The 26,472-nt window shown below is 40.4% G+C and overlaps 1 long non-coding RNA gene and 1 pseudogene across 2 annotated transcripts in view; both read right to left on the reverse strand.

Moving 5' to 3' along the window:
- LOC123386093 overlaps window positions 1–26,472 on the reverse strand; it is a 60,549-nt gene that overhangs the window by 30,997 nt on the left and 3,080 nt on the right. For both annotated transcript variants that reach the window (XR_006599612.1, XR_006599613.1), the window contains exon 2: window positions 18,816–18,871. This is a non-coding gene — a long non-coding RNA (uncharacterized LOC123386093). The remainder of the gene's footprint in view (window positions 1–18,815; window positions 18,872–26,472) is intronic.
- Window positions 20,433–22,955, reverse strand: LOC101092540 (annotated as a pseudogene).

A 26,472-nucleotide genomic window follows, 5' to 3' on the forward strand; every position in this document is an offset into this window, starting at 1 on the left:
TTTGGAAGATAATAGGCTAGTTACTTTATAGAGTATCCTCAATTTGAGTTTGTTTTATACTTATTATGATTAGATTCAGGTGATTCATCTTTTGGAAGGGATATCATGGACATGATGCTATGTTCTTCTCAATGTATCATCAAGAAGCAAATTAACAAATATTAATTTGTCCCATTTCTATCAGTGTTGACTTTCATCACTTTTTAAGATGTAAAATTCATTGTAAAATGAATAAGTACCTTGTACTTATTAATCAATAAGTTACTAATATGTATTTTGTAGAGAGCTACTTTGATATTATGTAAATATCTTATTTCTCATTACATTTTCACTCAAAGTTTTAGTGTCCATTGTTGGTTCCTCCTTGAATCAATTATTACTGTAATGGTTGACAAATGGTGATATTCTAAGTGCATCATTTGTTCTACAGTTATTAGTTGGCATTGTACTATATGGTAAAACTTTTTGTTCTCATTCATTCATTCATTCATTCATTCACATATATTTATGTCCAGATGGATTCATGGATTCCTGTTTTATTCAATCGGCCACAATTTGTTGCTATTCTTTTTTATTTTATGTTTAAGTTGCCTCAGATTTAGCTAATGGGAATTCTTCAGTCTGGCTCTTGACCTTCTAACATATCCTCATCATTCTTTGAGTACTCCCTTACTTTCATACTCAACAGGATGTTCCAGGAACATATTGTACTTTCCCTGTGCCAGTTCTGAATTCAACCATTTCTCCAAGGAATTCTGTATCCTTTTAGTGGAGAATGATATTCAGAAGTCACCATCTGGTTCTAAGTGTGATCATTGCTACTAGGGGATCACTTCTTTTGGGTCTAGTTTTCTCCCTTTCCCTGTTGATAATTGACAGTGAGAAGTCTGGCTCTCATTATCTCAATATACTTACTTCATCTGCCTATATGTAACCAATCTCCTGACCTAATGGCTGCCTTGCAGATCAAGATATCTACCCCCATTGAGGCCACTGTGTAGTGGAAATGAGGACATGCCCAATCGGCCAGCCCCATTGCTCTTCTCATTATAACTTATGAATTATATCATACATTTCAGATGAGATACTTTTTTTCTTAACACATTCCTAGTCTTTATGCAAAAAAGAGTATATATGAAATTTGAGTCTCCATGTATATAATTTATTATAATTTTAAAAAATTAATTTTACTCTAGAAATTAATGCCATAAATATTATAACTGAAATTTTTATGTGAAATTTCTATCTTTGTGAGTTTGTTATGGCACAGTGTTCTCATTTGCTCAGCTGCTTTCTGAATGCACATCTAACAATTTGATAAGAGACCTGCCTAGCAGGGGAAAAGAAATAGTAAGAATTTTTAAAAATTCAATTAACCACAAAAATCAGTTATTGTGTTAAAAAAGTGATCTTAAAAAGCTAGCGAAAGTCTCACATCTCATTTTTAACTCAATAAATGTTTCTACAATACTAACCATGTTATTGTAAGCTTTGTTATAATTAATAAGTTTTATCTGAATGAGCGTTATTACTCATGAAGCACTTAACTATTATCTCAGTTCATCTTTTTTTCAGCTCTTCGAAGTAGTTGATATCATCTCCATTGCACAGATAAGATTGCAGGCTTATCAAGGTTATGCAACTTGTTGATGATTGTCCAACTATTAGATGGCAAAAATGGGGTGTAAACACAGTTATTTTAGTGCACAATCTATTGTTTCCTTTTCACCATTTCACTCCTCTGAGTTGGGAGTTTTTCCCTCATCTCACCCCTGTCCTATTTGCCAGATTACACATGGATAATTGCTTTCCCAAATAATTTATTAGCCATGTAACCTGAGTTACATAATGTAACAACTGAATGACTGATCATGTAACCTGAATGACTGATCATTCAGTCGACTCTAACAGATCTCATTTCTTCAGAGTAGTGGAGAGTGCTTTTCCCAATATTTATTTTCCCCTCATTCCATAGTAATAGAATGGTTAGCCAGGAAAATGGTCACCCAGAATAAAGTTCATTCTTGCTTCAAATGTATCCCTTTGCCCCTTCTTATTTGTTACTCCCTCCATCTTGCTGCCTGGAGCAGAGATCCTCCCTTGGATAATGAAAATTAGGGCTGCACCCTAGAAATGTCACCAGGGTGGCAAGCTAGAAGTAGAGTCCTGGGTCCCAAGGACTTTATGGATCAGAGCTGCTGTACCAATCCTGTACTGCCAAGTTCCAGAGACAGAAAGAACTTCTACCTTGTTTAAGCCATTGATATTTTGACTTGCTCAATTATATCCTAATGTATACATCCAGTACCCATCTGCAAAATTCTAGTTATTTACTCAACATTCATTTAAGCTTTTCCTATTGTGAAGCAGCCTGGTGGCTGAGTGAGATTGCCCACACACCCCAAATATAGATGGTGCCTTGAATGATTTAAGGCTAGTCTGGGTAATTTCAACATGTGGGAGTGATTGGTTCAGTCATGAGTGCCCAAACCAACCACTTATGGCATTCTCTTATGGCCCCAGTGGTTGTTTCAGGTATGATAAAATAATGTGAGGCTTGAGAGAGGCTCCCTCTCCCCAGAGATGTGACCCTAGATATAAAGTATATTGCTTTAGAGAAACCAGGCTGAAGATATAGCTGGCTTGTGGAGGAAGGTAGAATCAAGAAAATTACAAGGAAATGGTGCTTTCCCTCAGATTGGACCAACCCAAAAGCCTGACCAACTTGTGGTCTTCTCAGGAAAGTGAGCCAAAAAATTTCTTGTTGTATATTTAGAGCCAATTTGAATTGGGTTTTCTGTTAATTACATCCAAAGACCTCTTAACTGATATACCTTTCAGTGGCTTCAGTATTATATCAATACCCAATAATGCAGATCAACATTTCTAAAGAAGTATTTTCGATAGGAAGCCCTAATTTAACAAAGCTTTTTCACACTATTTAACACTGTTGCTTTATTTTCTTACTTTTATTTTCAAAGTCTTTGAAGGATAATCTCAGAAAGGCTGAAGAGTATGATTAAAATTTGAAAGTATAGTTTATCCTTTCTGGAAACTCTCTGTTTTTCTTATGTTGTGTCATTCCTGTATTTATTTGCCAATTTCTCAGATTATTTTTATACTGGCTTGTTTCCTTTCCTCTATTTTCTCCTCTAGCCATTGAAGGTAGGCATGTCTTAAAGATGGTACTGTAGTTGTCCCCAAGCAGTCTTACCACTTAGAGGCAGGTCAAGTTCACACAGTCTGAAAGATTATACAAAGCAACCTTTTACTTCTAGCATTGGAGATAGAGGAGTGACTCCTCTGTTTTCTTCTATCAGTTTCTACTCCCCAGATTCTCTCACTGGGGCCAGACCTCCACCTCTCCTTCCCCTACCTCCTTGTCAGAGAAGCCTCCTCCCCTGAAACTACAGAGTTTTGTTTTATTTGGTTTTAATCTCCCTTTCTCCTGGCTCTGGGAACCCATTGCTTCCTGGGCCAATTGTCAGTCTTTTGACCTAGTCAGGTTTCTTGCCAGATGGGATTGGGGTTTCCAACCCCAGAGGCTCCAGATGGAAAGAGGAAAAAGAGGCCTTCTTAGTGGCCTGCCTTCAGGTTGTGGTGTCTGTATAATAACTAGGTCATTCAGGGTCCTTGATTTAACATGAAGTCTTTCTCAGAGGTGCTTCTCACTCTCCTGACTTCAAATAGTCACCTTCCCAATTCATGTCTTGGAGCCCTCTCTTTGGATCTCATGCCTCCGTTGCTTCCTTCACCAGGAGGCATGGTAGCCACCTAAATGCAGTGTACCTAAAACCAGACTAATCCTTCATCTGACATTAGCTTTTTCTCAGAAGTCTTTCTATTTTTTTTCATATGAGGTATAGTTGATGCACAATGTTAATTAGCTTCAGATGTACAACACAGTGATTCGACCATATGTTGTGTTGTGGTCACCACGGGTGTAGCTGCCAGTGGTCACCATGCAACAGTATTACAGCACCATTGACTGTATTCCCTATGCTGTACCTTCCATCCCCAACATTCTCTCAGCCTCTTAATTTCAAAACTTTGAAGTTGTCCTTATCTGCTACTTTCTAGCGCATTTACCCTACAACCAAATTGTAATTTCATCCCTTGTGATGTATTCAAGGAACACTACCCTGGCACAGATCTTCACAATTTCATATCTGGATGACTACACTTAATGTTCTAACTTGTCATCCTGTCTCTAACCCTCCAGTCTGCTTTATGTGTGAATCCTGAAATATTGCCTTTCTAAGAATCTTTAAAGACTCCTTTAAACCTTTATTCCCAGTATTCAGGGCTCCCAGATTGGTTGTTTACTCAGCTCTCCAAACCCATCTCCCTCCACTTGTTCACATCAATCAGCAAAGTGGTACACTCATTTCTTCCAATGGCCATGTTCCCATCTTCTTTGCTCATATCCTTCCCTTTCTGAAATGGCCTCTTCCTTCTTACCCATTGTTTAATCCCATTTCTCCTTTAAGGCTACGCTCAAGTTCTGCTTTCTCAAAGAAGTAGTTGCTGAGCTGGTGGATGGAAGTCCCCTTTCCCCTTCCTTCCTTCCTTCCTTCCTTCCTTCCTTCCTTCCTTCCTTCCTTCCTTCCTTCTTTCTTTCTTTCTTTTCTTTCTTTTCTTTCTCTTTCTTTCTTTCCTGGAGTCAGATGTGTATCAGGCCAGCCTAACAGAGGACATCCAGCCTTCAGCCAGTGCAGGAAACGCCTGCAAGATGTTTGACCTTATCCCTGAACAATCTAATTATTATACAGACACCACAACCTGAAGGCAGGCCACTAAGAAGGCCTCTTTTTCCTCTTTCCATCTGGAGCCTCTGGGGTTGGAAACCCCAATCCCATCTGGCAAGAAACCTGACTAGGTCAAAAGACTGACAATTGGCCCAGGAAGCAATGGGTTCCCAGAGCCAGGAGAAAGGGAGATTAAAACCAAATAAAACAAAACTCTGTAGTTTCAGGGGAGGAGGCTTCTCTGACAAGGAGGTAGGGGAAGGAGAGGTGGAGGTCTGGCCCCAGTGAGAGAATCTGGGGAGTAGAAACTGATAGAAGAAAACAGAGGAGTCACTCCTGTATCTCCAATGCTAGAAGTAAAAGGTTGCTTTGTATAATCTTTCAGACTGTGTGAACTTGACCTGCCTCTAAGTGGTAAGACTGCTTGGGGACAACTATAATACCATCTTCTCCTTTCTAGAATGTGAATACAATGTATCAGAGCGTTGGCTGGAAATAAAAGGCATACTCAATGGGTTTAACTGAAGAATTTAAAAAGGTACTGGTTTGGGGCACCGGGGTGGCTCAGTCAGTTAAATGTCCAACTTTGGCTCAGGTTATAATCTCGCGGTTTGTGAGTCTGAGCGCCGTGTCGGGCTCTGTGCTGACAGCTCAGAGCCTGGAGCCTGCTTTGGATTGTGTCTCCCAATCTCTCTCCCCCCTCCCCTGCTCATGCTCTGTCTTTCTCTCTCTCAAAAATAAATAAACATTAACATTTTTTTAAAAAAAGGACTGTTTTCAGAGGGGTGGACAGGGTTAAGGGACGAAACAAAGGCTAGATTGACAATAGCTGTTAAAACCATAGGTCTGAAGAAGCAAGGAAAGCGAGTAGTGTCAACAGAGACCTGAGGAAGAGACACCACCCAGCAGTAGCTATGGCCATGGAGTAACACAGCCCTGCCAGAACAACACAGGATGGTAGGGAATGAATTCCCATATCTCTCCCTTATTCCCATTATTAGAAGCACTGCTTCTCTTTGGCCATTCCCAGTGGAAAGCCATAGGGTAAGGGAATACAGAGCATGCATTCCGTGGGGGTCATCTTTCTAAGGCACAGAAAGCAGGACAGAGAAGAGCAGACAATATATCTGTGGTGAGGAGACAGACCCAGAATACCTAGCACATTGGAATTATAACTGTTTGTCCTCTGTTCTGAATCCCATAAGTTTTACTGCTTATTTCAATTTTTGACAAACATCTCCTGAGTGCTTTCCAAAAGTACTTTGGGATGATAATCAAACGTGGGTCCCTTTAGGAGCTCAAATCTGGTGGACAAGCACTGGACACTTAGAATTTGCCATACTTTTGGTGGGTGCTTTGGATTGCACATTTTCAGATTGCAGGTGCAGATATGTGTTCAGATCCTTTTCTTATGATGTGAGATTTATATCAGTTTCCATATACAACTAGAATGTTGGTCCAGATACTGTGGCAAATCTAGTGACAACTCAATGGCTTTTGCAAGAATTATCTCTGAATCACGTAGTTGTGGCTCTTCGTTCTCTACTCTTGTCACTCTCCACTCTTGTAACCCTACTTTCTCTGTCTGTTAACTGTTGACCTCTCTGTGTGTCTCACTCTCAGATTCCCTGAGAGGATTAAATTGTGCCAGCTTGTCCCTCTCTGTCCCTATTAAAACGAGTCCTTCTATAAGCCACTTCAAAGGGTAACTTTTTATTATGTTTAGTCTATAGATGAAGCACTAACGCCTGAGTAGCCAGGTCACATGACATAAGTATGGCACCTGTAATTATGTCATTAATGGCTGTCCAAAATCTTCTGAACATTCTCTCCCCATAATCCTAGTTATTCATGGTGGAAATCCTGTCTTTTTCACATAGAACCATTTCCCTTCCTCAGATTTCCTTCTTGTTGGGGTGCAGAAATGCGTTGTAGATTCTGTTCATCAGACTTTAGACTTTGTTGCAGGGGCACCTGGGTGGCTTAGTGGGTTAAGCATCAGACTCTTGGTTTTGGCTCAGGTCATGATCTCATGGTTCATGCGATCAAGCATCATTTCAGGCTCCGCACTGACAGGGCAGAGCACTCTCTCTCTCTCAAAATAAATGAATAAACTTTTTTTTTTTTAACTTTCAAAATGGAGGGGAAGAGGGCAAGGGTAGTGTATGCATTTTGCTGGTGCAGATCCTGGCAAAGATAGTGTGGTTCTGGAGCTGGTGAAGTGAACCAGAAACAGAAGTAGAAATGAGCATTCACTTCTGCTTTTACTCTGTATCCAAGTTCCAAATGGCCTTTAGCCTCCCTGAAGATGAAGACTTTATACAAAGAAAAGGTCATCAAGACAGTTGTGGACATCTAACAGCCAGGCAAACTTTTTAAAATGCAAAGACTTTCTTGTGCCTCTGCCATTGCCAAAGGAAGACATGACCTGGCTTTCCTGCTCTTCTGGGAGGAAGATGAGAGATGGGTAGGGAGAGCCCAGTGCACAGCTGGGTCCAATCTACATCAGCCAATTCCCAGCTGACCCTAAGATACATTGAGCTAGTCTAGCCCATCCCAGTCTACATCAGTGGTCCCCAAAACACAGGAGCAAGTCTAAGCAAGCTCAGCAGTGCCCAGATCAGCCGACCCCTAGGTAACCAGCTGAGATCAGCAGACCTGCATATCTCCTCCCTGTTAAAATCAGCCTGGGCTGCCTGGGTGGCTCAGTTGGTTGACCATCTGACTCTTGATTTCAGATCAGGTCATGATCTCGAAGTTCATCAGATCAAGCCCAGTGTTGGACTCTGTGCTGAGCATGGAGCCTATTGTATTCTTTCTTCTCCCTCTGTCCTTCTCCCCAGCTTGCACACCCTCTTTCTCTCTCTCCCTAAAAAATAAAAAGAAATCATTAAAAATATGACTATGAATACAAATACATCATTTCCCATAGCAATCCAGGAGTATCTGTCTGCAATCCAGGAGTGTGCTGTCTCCTGCCTGTGCTGCCACCACTTGGCACAGTGGACCAATGTGACACAGAGAATCATGGCTATCACTTTGCCTCCTTCAGAATGCCAACACTTTGCTGGTTACCTCAGACTGAAGGGGATACCAGTGAGCATCCAGCTCAGAACCAAATGGTTGCTGGCAATAGGCACAGACCTCAGTGGAGGTGGGGCAGGGGAGACTGTAAGACCTTGGCCAACAACTTTCCCTTTCTTGAGTAAAATTTTATTCTGAGGCCCTGGAGGCCTCATCTTGCCCACAAAGGTCACGGAAAACTCCCCATTCTCAGCTCCCCTCCTGAGTTTATATCTAGCTGGCCTTTTAAAGTGTATGTGTGTTGGGACGGAAGGTGCTAAAGGGGTTATAAAGGGCCCCACAATGGGTTTCAACTTACTTTTCTAATTTACCTTTGAAAACTAAGGAAGAAACAAGTGGTATTTTCAAAGTCTTCACATTTCGAGACTGTACAGTCTACTTGTAAGCAAAGAAAGCATTATTTTTTTTATGTTTTTTAATTTTTAACGTTTATTTATTTTTGAGACAGAGAGAGACAGAGAATGAATGGGGGAGGGGCAGAGAGAGAGGGAGACACAGGATCAGAAGCAGGCTCCAGGCTCCGAGCCATCAGCCCAGAGCCCGACGCGGGGCTCGAACTCACGGACCACGAGATCGTGACCTGAGCTGAAGTCGGACGCTTAACCGACTGTGCCACCCAGGCGCCCCAATGTTTTTTAATTTTTAAAAAATATTTATTTTTGAGAGAGAGAGAGCCACTGAGCATGAGTGGGGGAGGGGCAGAGAGAGAGAGGGAGACATAGAATTTGAAGCAGTCTCCAGGCTCTGAGCTGTCAGCACAGAGCCTGACATGGGGCTCAAACTCACGAACTGTGAGATCATGACCTGAGCCGGAGTTGGTTGCTTAACCAGCTGAGCCATCTAGGCACCCTAGAAAGCATGATTTTCAAACTATTTCCAGCACATGGTGCTGAAATGTTTGATGGCATAGAAGCCCTTCAGGGTGCAGCTGTTCAGAATGAGAATCTTAGGGGATGTTGGAATACTGGGCCATGTGACAATCTCCTCAATGTAGAGCCTAGTCCTTGAGCCATATAGGGGATCCAAGCCTTGTCCAGCTGAATGAGCAGCTCAATCTTGTTGACAATCTGTTGGGGGAAGGGAGTGGATTGAGTGAAGGGACGAATAGGTGGAGCACAGAAGATTCTTAGAGCAATGAGACTATTTTGCATATATTACAATGGCGGATACATATTATTATACTTTGTCAAAACCCACAGAACTACAACACCTAATGTAAACTGTGGACTCTGGGTGATGATGTGACAATGTAGGTTCCCCACTTGGAATAAGTGTATTAATTTGGTGTCCAACGTTAATAATGAGAGGGTTGTATATATGTGAGAACATGTTTTAGGGAGTTTTCTGTACTTTCTGCTCAATTTTGCTGTGAACCTAAAACTGATCTAAAAAATAAAGTTCATTAATTAAAAAAATATATTAAACCTATTGAAAAGTTGCAAGTACAGTGCAGATAACATTTTATCCTGAACTATTTGGGAGTAAGTTGCCAACCTGATGCCCATCACCCCCAGATACTTTAGAGGGTGTATGTAGGACATTCTTCTACATAGTCCTAATATAATCATCAAAATCGGGAAATTGACATTGATACTACTACCTAATCCTGAGACCCCATGAAATTTCATCAATTGCTCCAGTAATATCCTTTATAACAAAATAAAGGATACAATTCAGGAAAAGAAGAAAAAAGAATTTAAAGGCCTTGAATCAATTTTAATGGGTGTCATATCTGAGGATGAAAACTGGAGACCATTAATAAAGAGCTGAAAATTTCCAACTCTTTTCTTGGGCTTAAAGATTCTGAGAAAAGAATGAAAATAAAAGAAAGCTAAATGTTTAAAACAAGTTGAGCTGATGATTGACATTATAAGTAAGATTCAGTCTTCAGAAGATGCATCAAAACACATAAAGGTGCAAGTAGCTACAACGAAAACAGCCTTCAATATACATGACAGGAGTGAAAATCAACTTCAGAAGCACTAAAAGATGCTTTGAATGAGAGTTCTGATGTTCAGGAAAGCATAAAGCTGTACTCACAAAAAACTGAAGAGAAGAGTGGCCAGGTGAATCCAACAAAAAGAAAACATTAGAAAATGCTCAAGTGCACATGGGGCAACTTCTAAATGGTAGAGAATGTCAGAGCAAGACTCTAGCGAGCATGTGCTGAAGATGGGAGATGGGGCTGCCCTTCCTGGAAAACCCAGCGTAGATGGTGGGAACTTGGACCTGGATGTAGCTACTACATTAGAAAATGACCACCTCTTAGAAGATGAACAAAAGGAGTTTTGAAGAAATGGATTGAAACAGCTGAGGTAAATACTTATTTAAAATCTCTCAGGGGTGCCTGAGTGACTCAGTTGGTTGAATGTTTGACTTCGGATCAGGTCATGATCTCACAATTTGTGAGTTCGAGCCCCATGTCAGGCTCTGTGCTGACAGCTCAGATCCTGGAACCTGCTTTGAATTCTGTCTCTCCCTCTCTCTCTGCCCCTCTCCCACTCGTGCTCTGTCTCTGTCTCTCTCTCAAAAACAAATAAACATTAAAAACATTAAAAAATAAAACAAAATAAAATCTCTCAAAGAGGGGTGCCTGAGTGGCTCAGTCGGTTAAGCGTCCAACTTCAGCTCAGGTCATGATCTCATGGTTTGTGGGTTCAAGTCCCGCATCAGGCTCTCTGCTTACAGCTCAGAGTCTGGAGCCTGCTTCAAATGATTCTGTGTCTCCCTTTCTCTCTGCCGCTCCCCTGCTCATGCTCTGTCTGTCTCGCTGTCTGTCTCTCAAAAAAAAAAAAAAAAAAAAAAAAAAAGAATCACTGCTATAGGACCATAGATAGGTTGGCTAACTGGCTCTTGGGGATGAGGGTGGATTATTCCAGGGAGCTATCTATTCCAGCTGACTATCTGTTTTGTGGTGTAAATACTCCCACCAAGGCCAATTTTAAGTTACTAATGTGGAGCTAATGGCGAGAAATGTGCATAATCAGCTCTCAGGAGCTCCCGAGGGCCATTCCAACACCACCTTTAGGGGTTCTTGACCAGGAAGTTACACCAAGGGGTAAGAAAGCAATACATTATGTCTCAGGCTTTTTACATACCACAGATTCAATTCCTCAGAGACTATAAGGAAAACCTAACATTAATGATCTACCATTTCATCAGCTTTTGCTTGTTCCACTCTGTTTTTAAAGTTTGTTAAAGTTTATTTTATTATTTATTTTGAGAGAGAAAGAGAGAGAGAGAGAGAGGAGCAGAGAGAGAGGGAGAGAGAGAGAGAATCCCATGCTGGCAGCGCAGAGCCCCATGTGGGGCTTGAACCCACTAACCATGAGATCATCATGTGAGCCAAAACTGAGAGTTAGAGGTTTAAAGTTCCTGAGTCACCCGAGTACCCCAACTCTGTTTTTAAAACTAAAATTTATTTTAAAATATCAGTCTTATATAGGATTATTCTTGTTTTCCACTTTACTAATAATATTTGAAATTAGCTCCTTTTTTGAAAAATAAAAATTTTCTGAGGCATATCAGTCTTATAACTAGAGTAAATTCAGTCTTTGGTATATAGAAATAAACTTTGAGTTTCAAATGTCTCCGGTTGTGACCACTGTAACAATAATACATATTATAGGGGAGTGTTAAACAGAAACAACTGATCCTGACATCATCTAGAAATAAAAGAAAGGGAAAAAAATTCACTTGTGAAAGTCATTTTTAAATAAAATACATTAATGGGGTGCCTGGGTGGCTCAGTCAGTTAAGCATCAGACTCTCGGTATCAGCTCAGGTCAGGTTTGTGGAATCAAGTCCTATGTCGGGCTCTGTGCTGACAGTGTGGAGCCTGCTTGAGATTCTCTCTCTCCCTCTCTCTCTGCTCCTCCCCTGAACATGCACTCTCTCTCTCTCAAAATGAATAAATAAACTTTAAATAAACTATACTCTCCTTTGAATTATAATCCTTTAGAGCTTATATTTAAGCAACTGTATAATCACTTAACAGATAAAGCAGAGAAGCTAAATAAGAGAAAATTCAAAATCACGTTATAAGAGAGATTAAAAAAAATGCTGTTTCTGGATCAATAGAAGAGACTTGTTAAATAACAATACAAAATATAATACGCTACCTAGAAATCATATAAGATGGAAACAATTTACTAATAAGATTCATACTTTTGTAGTGTGCATTTAGAAAACCTGTCTAAGAATTATACTCCTATTAAGTTTCTGTTTGAGCTATTGTATAATCAACTAAACAATAAAACCAAAGGAGGAAAAAAATTCATTTTAAAAGACAAAAACCTCATGTGTTCCTGACTTATTTTAATGAACTTATTAATAAAAACAAAAATACTGAAATACTAACTATGCAATTAATTTTCAAGATTCACATTTTAAAAATCTATCATTGTAAAACATTATCCTAAGAATGTATAATCCTATTAAGGTTCCATTTGAGCCATTGCATAATCACTTAAAAGAAAAAAATCTAGGGGCACCTGGGTGGCTCAGTTGGTTGAGCATCCGACTTCAGCTCAGGTCACGATTTCACGGTTTGTGGGTTCGGGTCCTGCATCAGGCTCTGTGCTGACAGCTTGTTCAGAGCCTGCAGCCTGCTTGAGATTCTGTGTCTCCTCCTCTCTCTCTGCCCCTTCCCCACTCATGCTCTGTCTCTCCCTGTGTCTCAAAAATAAATAAATGTTTAAAAAAAATTTTTTTTAATCTAATTTGCTTTAGTAGAGTGAAAAAAAGTAATCAGCGGTAGTCTTGGATCTTCAGAAGTGGACTCATGGAAAGCGGGATTGATCATTTCAGAAGGTGATTCATGTTGCCTACATGCTATGTGGACAAGAGACTGAGTCTGGCCTTGGTGCAGACACTTCTTGTGGCCAGCAAAGGATGTGCTGGGTCGGGATGACCCCCAGGAGGAGGGTGGAAGTGATTCCTGATGACCTTCAGCCTCACCTTCCAGAATAAGGGGAAAATAGGGGACCTCCCTAGGAATTTCCCTCTGTCTCCTTTGCAATATCCGAACCCTGACAGGAGGATGAGGGGGAAACTGTCTAGGTCAGAGGCTCCCAGTTCAGGTGGGATGTTGAACAAAAAAAAGATCCTGAACCTGTGTCAGTGTGAACAGCACCAGGACGAGTTCTGTCTTGCCCCTGGAGGGGGTCTGTATGGATGGAATTGGCCTGATGGAGGGACCCCTTTTCTGGGATTCTGACCTCGTGGGAGTATCATGTGGTCCACATAGGACATTTGACTCTAGATGCCCACATCACAGATGGTCCTTTTTCCTAAGGAGTCTGGCCATCCAGAGGATTCCCTAGTGATCCTCTCAGGGCTCTGCCAATGATCTCATTTGGAATGTAAGGAAAATAAGGATCTTTCCCCAAATGTCTCAATGCATGTATTTTCTCTTCTTAAATTATCAAGATTTATCTCAGCCAACAGAACTCCCAGCAACAATTATCATGAGCCTTTCTTTCATGGGGAAACAAACTAGCTTTGATAATAGAAATTCTTTTGAATTTTTCTGGCAGAATTTTTGTTTCTATTTTATAGGTGTTCCACTCTTCACACACATGGGTGATCTTCACATCTGCTTTATTTTTTTTTTTAATTTTTTTTTCAACGTTTATTTTTGGGACAGAGAGAGACAGAGCATGAATGGGCGAGGGGCAGAGAGAGAGGGAGACACAGAATTGGAAACAGGCTCCAGGCTCTGAGCCATCAGCCCAGAGCCTGACGCGGGGCTCGAACTCACGGACCGCGAGATCGTGACCTGGCTGAAGTCGGACGCTTAACCGACTGCGCCACCCAGGCACCCCCACATCTGCTTTAAAAAGGCTCTCCTCTTGGGGTGCTTGACAGGCTCAATTGATGGAGGGTATGATTCTTGATCTCAGGGTTGTGAGTTCAAGCCCCATGTTGGGTATAGAGCCTACTTAAAATTAAAAAAAAATTAAATATATATTTTAAAAAGGTTCTCCTCTATCTTTGCAGGGTAAATTCTCTCCATATCGGCTATTTAGCGAAAATGAATTTCTTTTTCTTGATACAACTCAGAAAGAAATTTCTGCCAGAGCTTTGACCTTTCCCTTTAAGTGTTTTTTTCTAAAGGCAATGACACTCATTTGGAGACTTCTAATATGATCTTTAAATGCATCAATTATCTTCTTCAGTTAATTTAGTGGATATTTGAGGGGGGAGTTCCTTGAGAGATTTTTAATGTTTATTTTATTTTAGAGAGAGAGAGAGAGAGACAGAGCATGAGGAGGGGATGGGCAGAGAGGGAGACAGAATCTGAAGCAGGCTCCAGGCCCTGAGCTGTCAGCACAAAGCCCAACGTGGGGCTCTAACCCATGAACTGTGAGATCATGACCTGAGTCAAAGTCGGACACTTAACCGACTAAGCCACCTAGGCATCCAGGAGGTGATTCTTAACCTTCCTTGTGCATCAGAATCACAAATGCCTGGGCTCTTCCTCCCAGAGATTCTGATTTAGTTAGTTGGGGTGATACCTGACATCCTACTTTTCAAAGCTTTTTAATGTGTAGCCAAGGTTCGGAACCACTAAACTTTGATCAGACTTTGATCTGTTTATTGTGAAACAGACCTTTAGGTATTACCTTAATAATTATTTAAGGAAAAACAAACCGACCTCATCAAGTCCTGAATTCTTATCCTCTGGGACCTCTCTCCCTGAGGCAAGTAAAAACAGTATGGGAAAAGATTGCCATACACAGAGACTGCCTTACACAGAGCTACAGGCATTTCACAGCTGGAAATCCCTCCTGAGTATACTTGGCTGTTATTCACTCTCCTTACCATTGGGTATCTAATAATTATCACAGAATGGTTTCTTTATGTTGGATGCTGCTTTAGACATAGGTCTCTGGTACTAACTTGTTTTAAATAAGTGGTTCCCTTTTTTTTTTCCCCACAAGATTTTAAAACCTAGGCAAAATAAAACATTTTGTTATTCAGCTTTTTGTTTAGAGCTTTGCTGAGTAAACAGAGTAACAATATGTTTGGAATTTATTTTGTGTGAAGCATAGGGGTCAAAGAATTGGGTACTTGGTAGGGTGGCCATAGACAGTGGCTTTGCCACAGCTCCATTAAAGACACATAATGGAATCATGTGGGTTTCTCCTTATACGTGCCTTGGATGCTAGGAGCCTCTGTGCTTCGTCATTCAGTGGTACTGCTCTGTAATAGGTTAACCATATGTTTCTGTGCTTTCTTTGTGTTCAGTTCTGGAGAGTGTGGAACCAACTAAAAACTCATTAATGTAATTTAATAATTTTAAGATTAACATCATTTACCTTTGACAGCAGTGTACAAATTGCAGTCCAGTCCAGCATAAGGCCCAATGGGTTAACTTAAGACACCAAGCTCTCTAGAGAGAACCTATAAGTCATTTCACTTTTGAGAGGGTATTGAGGAAAACGTGAGCCTTTGGAAAGGCCAGCAAGATTCACTCTTTCCAGCCACAAAGACTAGTTCACTGCTTGGGGAAGGACCACAGAGCTCTGACCATTGAAGAGGGCCATTTGCTTTAAATTAGTTCCACTTATTAAAATTGACAAGTTTGGCAGCTCAAATATCATTGCACTTAATGAAAAAAATTTTCCCTCTGAATATTTTGACGTAGTAAATGAAATTGTTCTCACAGATCATTCATCTATTCTCTGATTCAATAAATCCATAGTATGTGGCCTTAAGGAGCTCACAGAGGGAGAAGGCAAGCTCTATAAATAAATTACATTAAAATGTCTAAAGTGCAATAGAAAAAGTGGAACAAGGCACCATGAGATCATACATGATAGGGATGATTAATTTTGTTTACTTTTAGGGAAGAAGTCATAGGGGCGATGATATTGTAGTAGGTGGATAATATGTTTGTGTGAACCACGGCTTGCCTTTTCTCTGGACAGCTTGATAGCAATGGTGGAAATGTAAAAAATGAAAATTATCAATTTCATTCATTTTATGCTTTGTATAGCCTTTGAAGAAAGAGAAGCTTAGCCAAGAATTTTGAAGCTTGAAACACATTTTTTTTTTTCCTGTGATGTCCCAACAGGGCCTCTGTTATCGGAGCACAACTTCCTCCTCAAAGCAGGAAACTGGGAATCAGATATGACAACATACAGAATAACACATATGTGAAAACATACTTAGGACATTTTTGAGAAGTATTTAATGAACTTAAGGACAGGACTGTTACCACACATATCAATCACACATTGTTTTTATTCAGAGTGGAGGTTTACAGCTTTGCTGCTACTACAAGTGTAAAAAAAGATAACTGCATGGTGCCATGCAAAAGTAGCCTTGGAGTAGCAAAGAATGAAGATGACTCAGAAAGGGATAGGATTCTAGGACGCCTGGGTGGCTCAGCCAGTTGAGCATCTGACTCATGCTCAGGTCATAATCTCATGGTTTATTGGTTCAAGCCCCATGCCAGGCTCTGTGCTGGCAGTGCAGAGCCTGCTTGGGATTCATTCTCTCTCTCTCTCTCTCTCTCTCTCTCTCCCCCTCCCCTGCTCATGCTCCCTTTCTCTCTCAAAATAAGTAAATAAACATTAAAGAAAAAAAGAAGAAGAAAGGATTCAAATCTACATTCAGTACACAGAGACTTCAGTGATAGTATGTGTGGCTCAAGGGGAGTCTTACCAAGAGGAGTCTTCTCTCTAGCTAGTGGTGACTATAAAAGTCAAGCTGTTTGGTAAGAAAGTCAAGAAATATGGGAGGTTATAGTAGGGGCAGAGACCAAAGAGGGAAGGAAAGCATACAGAAACCTAGGGAAGTTCAGCAACAGTAAAGGTAACAGATGGCAAAAGCCATGGGAGCAATGGAGCCTTAAGGAGCATGTAATCTTAGTGTGAAAATGCTGGCTCTGGAGTAGCTCTGGACAAGCAGGAACACTCACATGCCCCTTCCTTTTATAAGGCCATTACTCTACTACTTTGAAAACACACTTTGGCTCTATTGGAGGGACATCTAGGAAAAGGACAAAACAGGCTCAATTTACTTTAATAATATGTGTATGTATTACTCTTCAGATCTTGCTGAAGGTGTCTTGCTGAAGGCACACACAAAAAATTACACATAGCTCAGCAGTCTCAGAAAGAGGCAAGAAGGTGTGGTGAGAAATCAGTGGGCTTCTATTAGAGTAACAGTTAACTGTGGAGAGGTGTGACAGAACCCATACAGTGGGCATTCAAAAGACGCCAAACCACTGTATACGTTTCCAAGGAAAATCTGGTTCTAGTATACTATTTAATTGATAAAACAAAAGATTTTTTCAAGGAAATGCTGGTAGCTGAGCTCTGTACTTTTTGAAAAGTGTCTTTGATATTTCAAACAAGAGTAGGTATTAAAAGCATAGCTATACTTGGTAGAAAATGTCAGCAAATCCTAAAACTGCAGAATAAGTTGGTGGCTTTTTTAAAGAACTCATTTCTGAGCAAAATCTCTCCCTTGGACCATTTTAGCAAGCTGATGTAACTAGGTTATTTTAGCCAGGCAGTCTCTTTTTTCCTATAGCAGGTGCATGTGAATTAGGTGTGTAGAACTTAGGAAGAATAAGGACAGACTGGCTAGTCTTTTGGAGATAGGCTCCCTCAAATTAAATTTCAATGATTGGAAAATGTCATTTTCTTAAAGAGTTCAAAATGTCACATGAGTTTCTATTCCTTTATATAAAGAATACAAACTCATGCATTAACAAAGATTCTGTTCCCACCAATTTTTATCAACTTCTGATATCATTAGTTTAAGATTATTCTGGGAGCATAGCAAAACAAAATTATTTTATTATCAGACTATTGTTGAGCTTGCTACCAAACAAGTAGGTTAGGGTCTTCACCTTTCCATTTTATTTCCTATACAACCTCCCCAAATCTATCTATCTATCTATCTATCTATCTATCTATCTATCTATCTATCTATCTATCTATCATCTATAGATATGCAAATACATATGAAAAAGATATAGGGGCACCTGGGTGCCTCAGTTGGTTGAGTGTCTGACATTGGCTCAGGTCATGATCTCACAGCTCGTGGGTTCGAACCCCGTGTTGTGCTGACAGCTTGGAGCCTGGAGCCTGCTTTGGATTCTGGGTCTCCCTCTCTCTCAGCCCCTAACCCACTTGCATTCTGCCTCTGTCCCTCTCAAAAATAAACAAACATTAAAAAAATATATATATATATGAAAATGGATATTTATATTTGTATGAAGATATTTTCAGCTACTTTCTAATGTTTTTAGAAAGTCATATGAAATAAATAACTTAAGTAGTAATAGAATTGATTATCTCATATAACAAGAAGGCTCAAGGTTAAGTCAGAGGTGCAATGATGACATCAAAGATGCAGGTTACTTCTACCTTTTTGCTTGGCCATCCTCTTATGCTCTCTTCAGCTAACAACTGTCATGATCCCAAGACTGCAATCACAGTACCAGACACCATGTACAAATGCAATGACATCTAGCCGCGGGAGGGACTGTTTCTTTTTGTATGTTTCTCTTTCATTGTTTGTAAATATGGTTCTACTTAGGAAAGTAATGCATTTCAACAGAAAATGAATATCTTCCTTTAATGGTAAGAAAAAGCCTTTCCAGAAGTATCTTAGTAGATTTCCCATTGTATTTTATTAGCTAGATTTGCATCACAGACCCATGCTTGAATACATCACTGACCAAGGAGATTGGGACCACACTGATTACCTTAGAGCAACATCTCTTGACCTTGGTACTATTGGTGTTTTGGAAGAAATAATTCTTTGTCTGGGGGGACTAGTGAACTGTACATTGTAGAATGTTGACCAGCATCTCTCGTCTCTCCCTACTAGATGCCAATAGCACTTCTCCCAAGATGTGACAATCAGCAATGTCTCCAGACACTGCTGAATATACCCTGGGAAACAAAGTCAATCAATCACCTCACTGAGAACCACTGACTTAGGTCAATCATAACTTACTCCATGGGTCTGGGCTCACCAACCCTGAAGCACAAAGAAGGTCTGAGATCAGGATTCTGTTAACAAGGAAGAAAAAGGAAATTGTTATTTGAGAGGCAGTCAGTGGATAGGGAGCCCCATTGCCTCACCCCCCGATTTTTTCTTGTCATTTTTCAACAAACAGATCAGGGACTTACTGAAAATATGAAAGATATAAAAATGAGTTATCTGATATTACTCAAAGAATGCTAGTTCCTGTCTAAATGCCAAGTGGATAATATAAATATCCTTATAGCCAATTGGTAATCTAGAAAATATAACCAGGGATAATTTGTGTTGAAGCACCAAAATTATGATTGGTTTGTTGGTTGTATTCTACAGGATTTAGATGTTCCTACTTTTGTCATGTTCTTGCAGCATTACCTAAGATTCTGCCACAACTCAGGTCCTATATCTAATGTTTAAGACTTTCTACTCTTATAATTTTTATTTGTCATCCATTGGTGATGAACACTTGCATCCTGGATTAAATCATTTGGTACGAAAAAGTGTGAACGTTTAAATTAATTCTAAAGCCATCTATTGAGGATCTTTTGTGTGCCAGGCATGAATACTATGAAGGAAAGTGACAAGACTGAAATACTGCATTAGAGAGTTAGAGAGAAAGCTCTTTGAGGAAGTAACATTTCAGCCAAGACAAGGGGGAGAATGGAGATAGATTGAGGAAGGGGACCTGTCTGATTATATAATGGGCTGTAGGAAAGAGTTCTGATTTTATGGTAAGATCAGGAAGAAGAATGGACTTGGGAATGGTGTGTGTGTGTGTGTGTGTGTGTGTGTGTGTGTGTGTGTATGTGTGTATGTGTGTGTGTGTGTGTGTGTGTGTGTGTGTGTGTGTGATGAACTGCTTCCCTTTTGCCTGTTGTGGTTTTGTACTTGGAATGTAGCATGATTTTCAGCTGAGTTTTACTCCTGTGCTATAATAATTTGTGGGATATGCAAACCTTTATTCTCCTTTTGTGATTTTTTTTTCCCTTTCCATTTCTTAAGGCAGCATTGCTACTTGGCTTCTAGTCTCTCCAGCACAACTTAGGCCTCCTGGGTCTCTAAGAAGCCCCAACCTCTGGCTTTAAACCTGATGTTCCCACATGAGTGTCTTCAGGATCTAGGTCTATGGCCTTTTTTGGACCATTCCTTTTCATCTTACTCCATTGGCTGTGGAGAGAACATCTCCTGGGGAAAATCCCACTAGGAAAATTCTTCTGGGAGCAGTAAGATCCCTCTATTTTTTTCTGCCTCACTTCCAAAAACCTCTTCATAACTGTAGGGATTAAACCATTCTTAATATAGATCACTGCTGCCCTTGCAGAAAAATATTTCTAGGATTTAAAAAGAAATCACTTAACCATTACTTAATGAGTAACTTCTGGGTGTTAGGCACAGGGCTTGGCATTAGGATATAGTAATGAATAAAGCTTACTCTCCATTCTTTTGAAGTGCTCCTCTGCAGGGGGTTATAATAAATAAAAAAGTAGGCACCCTGGTGGCTCAGTTGATTGAACATCTGACTCTTGATTTCGGCTCAGGTCATGATCCCAGGGTTATAGGATCGAGCCCTGCGTCCAGCTCTGCACCAAGCATGGAGCCTGCTTATAATTCTTTCTCTCCCTCTGTCCCTCTGCCCTTCTCCCTAGGTAGCGCGTGCTCTCACTCTCTCTCCCTCTCTCTCAAAACTAACAAACAAACAAATAAAATGATTACTGTTACAAAATTTTGTGAAAGGATGAGTAGGGAAGTTCTGGTTTGAAGAGGCTTTAGCCACCTCCCTCCCATGTCACCCTAAATGAAAATAAAATCTAAGTAAAAACTGGACTTGCTAGGCAAAGTTCCTCAGTGTACTTCCCTTTTCCTCCAAAGTCCCTCCTAAACATAAATTCTGGCATCTCTAGTGCTCTGTGGAGACTTTAAGCCAATACTTAAGATTGTGTCAGGGTTAACCAGTTGCAGAGAAGGGAGAGGAACCTTCTAGGCTGAGGGATGAGTAGACCCAAAGGCCCTGAGATGGAACAGAGATTGCCTGACTTGATAGAGGAGCTAACGAAATGCTTTCATTGTTTCCTGCTGAACTTCAGTACTTGGATTCCATGGAATACGTAGATATTTTATTTTATTTTATTTTATTTTATTTTATTTTATTTTATTTTATTTTATTTTATTTTATTTTATTTTATTTATTTTGCTTTGTTTTGTTTTATTTTATTTAGTTTAGTTTTTTTTTTTTGAGAAGGGGCTCGCTTTATTGGGGAGAGAGCAACCAACAGATGAAGGCAGTCTGGTGGGCATCCTACACATCATGCTCAAAAAGATCACAGGAGATTCTGCTAAGGAAGATCAACTGGAACATGGGTTCCTCTGGGCAACTCCCCCAACCTCATCCCTCTGAGGAATTGGGATACTCCCAACCACTTCCTTGAAGGCAAATGTGTTCACTACAGATAGAGCCCCTTAGGGGTACCTTCTTGTTTTTTATAAAGAACATCTTCTTTAGATTTTTTGAAGTCTTCATTTGTTACTTTCATTCTACGCTCTCTCAAGGCCATCAGACCAGCTTCTGTACAGATTGCCTTGATGTCAGCCCCAGAGAGGTCATCTTTAGCCATGATCAAGTCGTCCAGGGTTACATCATTGGCCAGCATCATCCTGCTTGTGTGGATCTGAAAGATGCGCTTCTTAGTCTTTTCATTGGGCAGGGGGAACTCAATTTTCCAGTCGATGCAGCCTGGTCTGATAAGGGCTGGATCCAAAGTTTCTATTCAGTTTGTGGCCATGATAACTTTCATGTCACCCCTTGAATCAAATCCTTCTACTGGTTCAACCAATCCAACATTGTTCATTGAATTTCTCTCTTACCCCTGCAATTGGAGTCATATATTTTTGTTCCAATGGCATCAATTTCATCAATAAATATGATGGATTTTGCATGTTCTTCTGTAACTTGAAACAATTCCCGAACGAGTTTGGGTCCATCACCTAGGTACTTCTGAATAAGTTCAGAGCCAACCACTCTTAACAAAGTGGCTGAGATTTGGTTTGCTACTGCTTTGGCTAATAAGGTTTTACCTGTGCCATGTGGACCATAGAGAATGACCCTCTTTGGGAGCTTTATACCCATCTCTTCATAACATTCAGGATGAGTGAGAGGAAGCTCCACAGATTCCTTAATTTCCTGGATTCGGTTGTCCAACCCCCCAGTATTAGCATAGGTTTCCTGGGAGGCCTTTTCTACCTTCTACCTCCTAGGGGGGCCATGGGCCAAGGGACCCACGTCATCCATGAGCACACCTATGATGGTATGCACCTTGTGGTTGAGCAGGACTGAGCAGCCTGGTTCCAGCAGATCCTTGTCTACAAAGGAAAGAATGCTGGTGTAGTGTTTTAAGCCCACAGATGCAGACACTATGGCATGATTGTCATCAACGATCTCTTCAAACATTCTTACCAACATTGGGGTCCCCCTCAGATCATCCACCTTTGACCTTCCCCCCCTCTTGCTTTTCTTCTAAAGTCTTCATTTGTTTCTGATTTCTAATGAATTCATTCTTCATGAGAAGATGGTCTAACTTCAGTAATTTTAAGCGACACTGAGTGTGAGGTGTCACCAGTGACAGCTTGCTGGCAGCATTTGGTCCCTTTGTTTTCTTCTTTTCTCCACTCTAGTTGGTACTTTTTTTTCTTGTCCTTGTCATCCTTTCTTGCCCCTCCAGGGCCCTGACCACCACTCTGACTTTGACCCAGCTTGCCTTGGCAGCTTGAACCACCACTACTGGAAGTCCTACATAGAGATTTTAAATAGAGGAGCATCAGGAATGGACATTGTTGCTTAGGTTTAGATTTCTAGTAAAAAGGCAAACATTAAGAAGGGACTTGGAAACCATTATGGCCTGGTATTAAATCTACCCAAGTGTTAATTATGATAATCAGAATGTGAAGAGTTTGGGAGGGATTGCCTCTTTTATGTGCATCAATAAGTGGGATACATACGTGGTGCCTGGGTGGCTCAGTTGGTTAAGCATCTGACTTGGGCTCAGGTCATAATCTCACGGTTCATGAATTCGAGTCCTGCATTGGGTAAGCTCAAGCCCCACTTCAGGTGAGCCCTGCTTCTCTCTCTATACCCCTCGTGGGATCCTCTCCTCTCCTCTCTTTCTCCCTCCCTCTCTCTCTCTCTCCATTCTCACTCACTTGCACCCTGTCTCTCTCTCTCTCAAAAAAAAAAGTAGGATACACATGGAAATTGTTTTGGACCATTGGGTTGGTGTTGTAGAAACCATCATCTGAAAGGTCAAAGGGCACTGAAAACAGTGTGAGCTTCTAAGGATAATATACAGGGAAAGGAGATCTCGGGACCTTGACTGGGTTTTGCCATGGCATTTCACTGGAGGGGGCTGTCAGTCATCACCCTGCATTTCTTTTATTCCCTTGTATAAGCATTCAAGTCACCATAAAGCCAGTGAATCTAAAGGACTTTTTTGAAGAAATTAAAATTATTTAAAAAATTATCTGTGTAACTATCAATATATCCTTTATCCACCTCTCTTCCCCCCACCCCCCGTGAAGAGAGTCTCTTGGTTTTTAGCTTTTAGCAGATTTTTGTGGTGCCACAGATCCAAGAAAAGGATAAGAACTATGATTTTCTGATGTTAATACTTATTCGGCTTTATGTCCCTCACAACCCACATCTCAGTTGTGAGATATACTCATATCTGTTGGAGGTTTACTACCTTTCTCCTTCTGTTTCTCTTTAGTTTTGTTCTTCTATTTATGATGAATGAAGTTATTTCTCATGGCCGAGTAGCCTCTGCCCAGCCTCCCATCGCCACCGTCATACTACATACATGTGTTGGGGCTCAGGGCTTCCAATGACTTTTTCTAGACCTCTTGAAGTGTGTGCCTTTAACTTGGTAAACCTGAAAGCTTTTTCACTTCTTTTTTTCTTTTTTTAAAATTTTTTAATTTAATTTTTAAAATTTACATCCAAGTTAGCATATAGTGTAACAATGGTTTCAGGAGTAGATTCCTTAATGTCCTTTACCCATTTAGCCCATTCCCCCCTACCACAACCCCTCCAGTAACCCTCTGTTTGTTCTCCATATTTAAGAGTCTCTTATGTTTTGTCGTTCTGCCTGTTTTTATATTATTTTTGCTTCCCTTCCCTGTGTTCATCTGTTCTGTGTCTTAAAGTCCTCGTATGAGTGAAGTCATATGATATTTGTCTTTCTCTAATTTCACTTAGCATAATACCCTCCAGTTCCACCCACGTAGTTGCAAATAGCAAGATTTCATTCTTTCTGATTGCCGATTAATAGTCCGTTGTGTGTATATATATATATATATATATCACATCTTCTTTATCCATTCATCCATCAGTGGACATTTGGGCTCTTTCCATACTTTGGCTATTGTTGATAGTGCTGCTATAAACATTGGGGTGCATGTGCCCCTTCAAAACAGCATATTTGTATCCCTTGGATAAATACCTAGTAGTGCAATTGCTGGGTTGTAGGGTAGTTCTATTTTTAATTTTTTGAGGAATCTCCGTCCTGTTTTCCAGAGTGGCTGCACCAGTTTGCATTCCCACCAGCAGTGCAAAAGAGATCCTCTTTCTCTGCATCCTTGCCAACATCTGTTGTTGCCTGAGTTGCTAATATTAGTCATTCTGACCGGTGTGAGGTGGTATCTCCTTGTGGTTTTGATTTGTATTTCCCTGCTGATGAGTGATGTTGAGCATTTTTTCATGTGTTGGCTGGCTATCTGGATGTCTTCTTTGGAGAAGTGTCTATTCATGTCTTTTGCCCACTTCTTCACTGGAGTATTTGTTTTTTGGGTGTTGAGTTTGATGAGTTCTTTACAGATTTTGGATGCTGACCCTTTATCTGATATATTGTTTGCAAATATATTCTCCCATTCTATCAGTTGCCTTTTAGTTTTGCTGATTGTTTCCTTCGCTGTGCAGAAGCTTTTTATTTTGATGAGGTCCCAATAGTTCATTTTTGCTTTTGTTTCCCTTGCCTCTGGAGACGTATTAAGAAGTTGCTGTGGCCAAGATCAAAGAGGTTTTTGCCTGCTTTCTCCTCGAGGATTCTGATGGCTTTCTGTTTTACATTTAGGTCTTTTATCCATTTTGAGTTTATTTTTGTGTGTGTGTAAGAAAGTGGTCCAGGTTCATTTTTCTGTTACTGTCCAGTTTTCCCAGCAGCACTTGCTGAAGAGACTGTCTTTATTCCATTCTTTCCTGCTTTGTCAAAGATTAATTGACCATACGTTTGTGGGTCCATTTCTGGGTTCTCTATTCTGTTCCATTGATCTGAGTGTCTGTTTTTGTGCCACACTTCTTTTTTCTTATTTAAGCTTCATAATAATAGTAGGGAAAGACATTTTCACACCCAGTGACCTAGTTCTGCAGTAAGGATGAGCCTAGATGCAGTCTACTGGACCCTTTCTCTTGCTTTCCTTTTCATTGCAGTGGAGGATGTAGGTTAAGGATCAAGAGTTTGGGGTGTGGAGGAAAATGAGATGGTATTTTTCCTTTGGAGGTAGGAGTGAGCTTATTAAGGAATAAGTGGAAGGTTCTTAGATTTTATTCTGAGCAGAGGAGTAATGAAACCATGTCTATACAAACGATTGTTTGATTCAGTATGTTTGCTGGTTTGAGATGATTAAGTTTTTTACGTTTCTTTTTAAATGTTTGTCTATTTTTGAAAGAAAGAGAGAGAGAGAGACAGAGCATGAGTGGGGGAGGGGCAGAGAGAGAGGGAGAGACAGAATCTGAAGCAGGCTCCAGGCTCTGCACTGTCAGCACAGAGCTTGACATGGGGTTCAAGCCCATGAACTGCGAGATCATGACCTGAGCCGAAGTTGGACACTAAACCAACTGAGCCACCCAGGCACCCATGAAATGATTGTTTAGTCATTAGGACTTTGCTGTTGCTGTGCCATCTCAGGCCACCTTAATCTTGCTCCTCTTTCAGCTCCTTCTCAGTCCTGCGGCCTCACTGTGCTACACTGATGCCTTTTTGGGGAGCACCCTCCTCAGAACCTGTTACAGGGTCTATAGCCTAATACACTGCACTGGCTCCTGTGGCTTTGTTTTGTGGGGATCATTCCCATTGTGTACATGGAGAAATAGAATCAAGGGAAAGACTTGCCTAAAATGGTTTCACCGCCTCCTCACCTTATTTCTCTTAAAGTAGTACCATTCAAAGTGTGGCCCACTGGCCAGCTTTAGAACTAGTCTGCCATAAGAACAGAAATGGAGAGAAAGAGTTTTAGAAACTTTACTAGCAATTTGATAGAGTGATTTTATGTGTGCTGAGTTTAATAATGAGAATTTGGGCTTTTGTCTTTTTTAATTTTAAATTTCTTGTTTTCTAGTTTTATTGTATTTTACAAAACCATCAGTTTACAATGTATTAAGGAAAAAAGCAGTTTGAGAAACATTGAATTAGACCACCTAGACTCTAATGGGACTTTTGACAATGAAGATGTGCTTTCCACATGGAAACCATTGTCATTTCAGTTTAATGATATCTCTGTTGTGCTTTGTAGTTACAATGTCTTTAACTTATCTGAAGTTCCCCAAACAGTACAGTGATATGGTGAAAATGCTAGAGTCTTTGCT

The sequence above is a fragment of the Felis catus genome, chromosome B3 (genome assembly GCF_018350175.1).
Source record: "Felis catus isolate Fca126 chromosome B3, F.catus_Fca126_mat1.0, whole genome shotgun sequence".
Lineage (NCBI taxonomy): Eukaryota > Metazoa > Chordata > Mammalia > Carnivora > Felidae > Felis > Felis catus.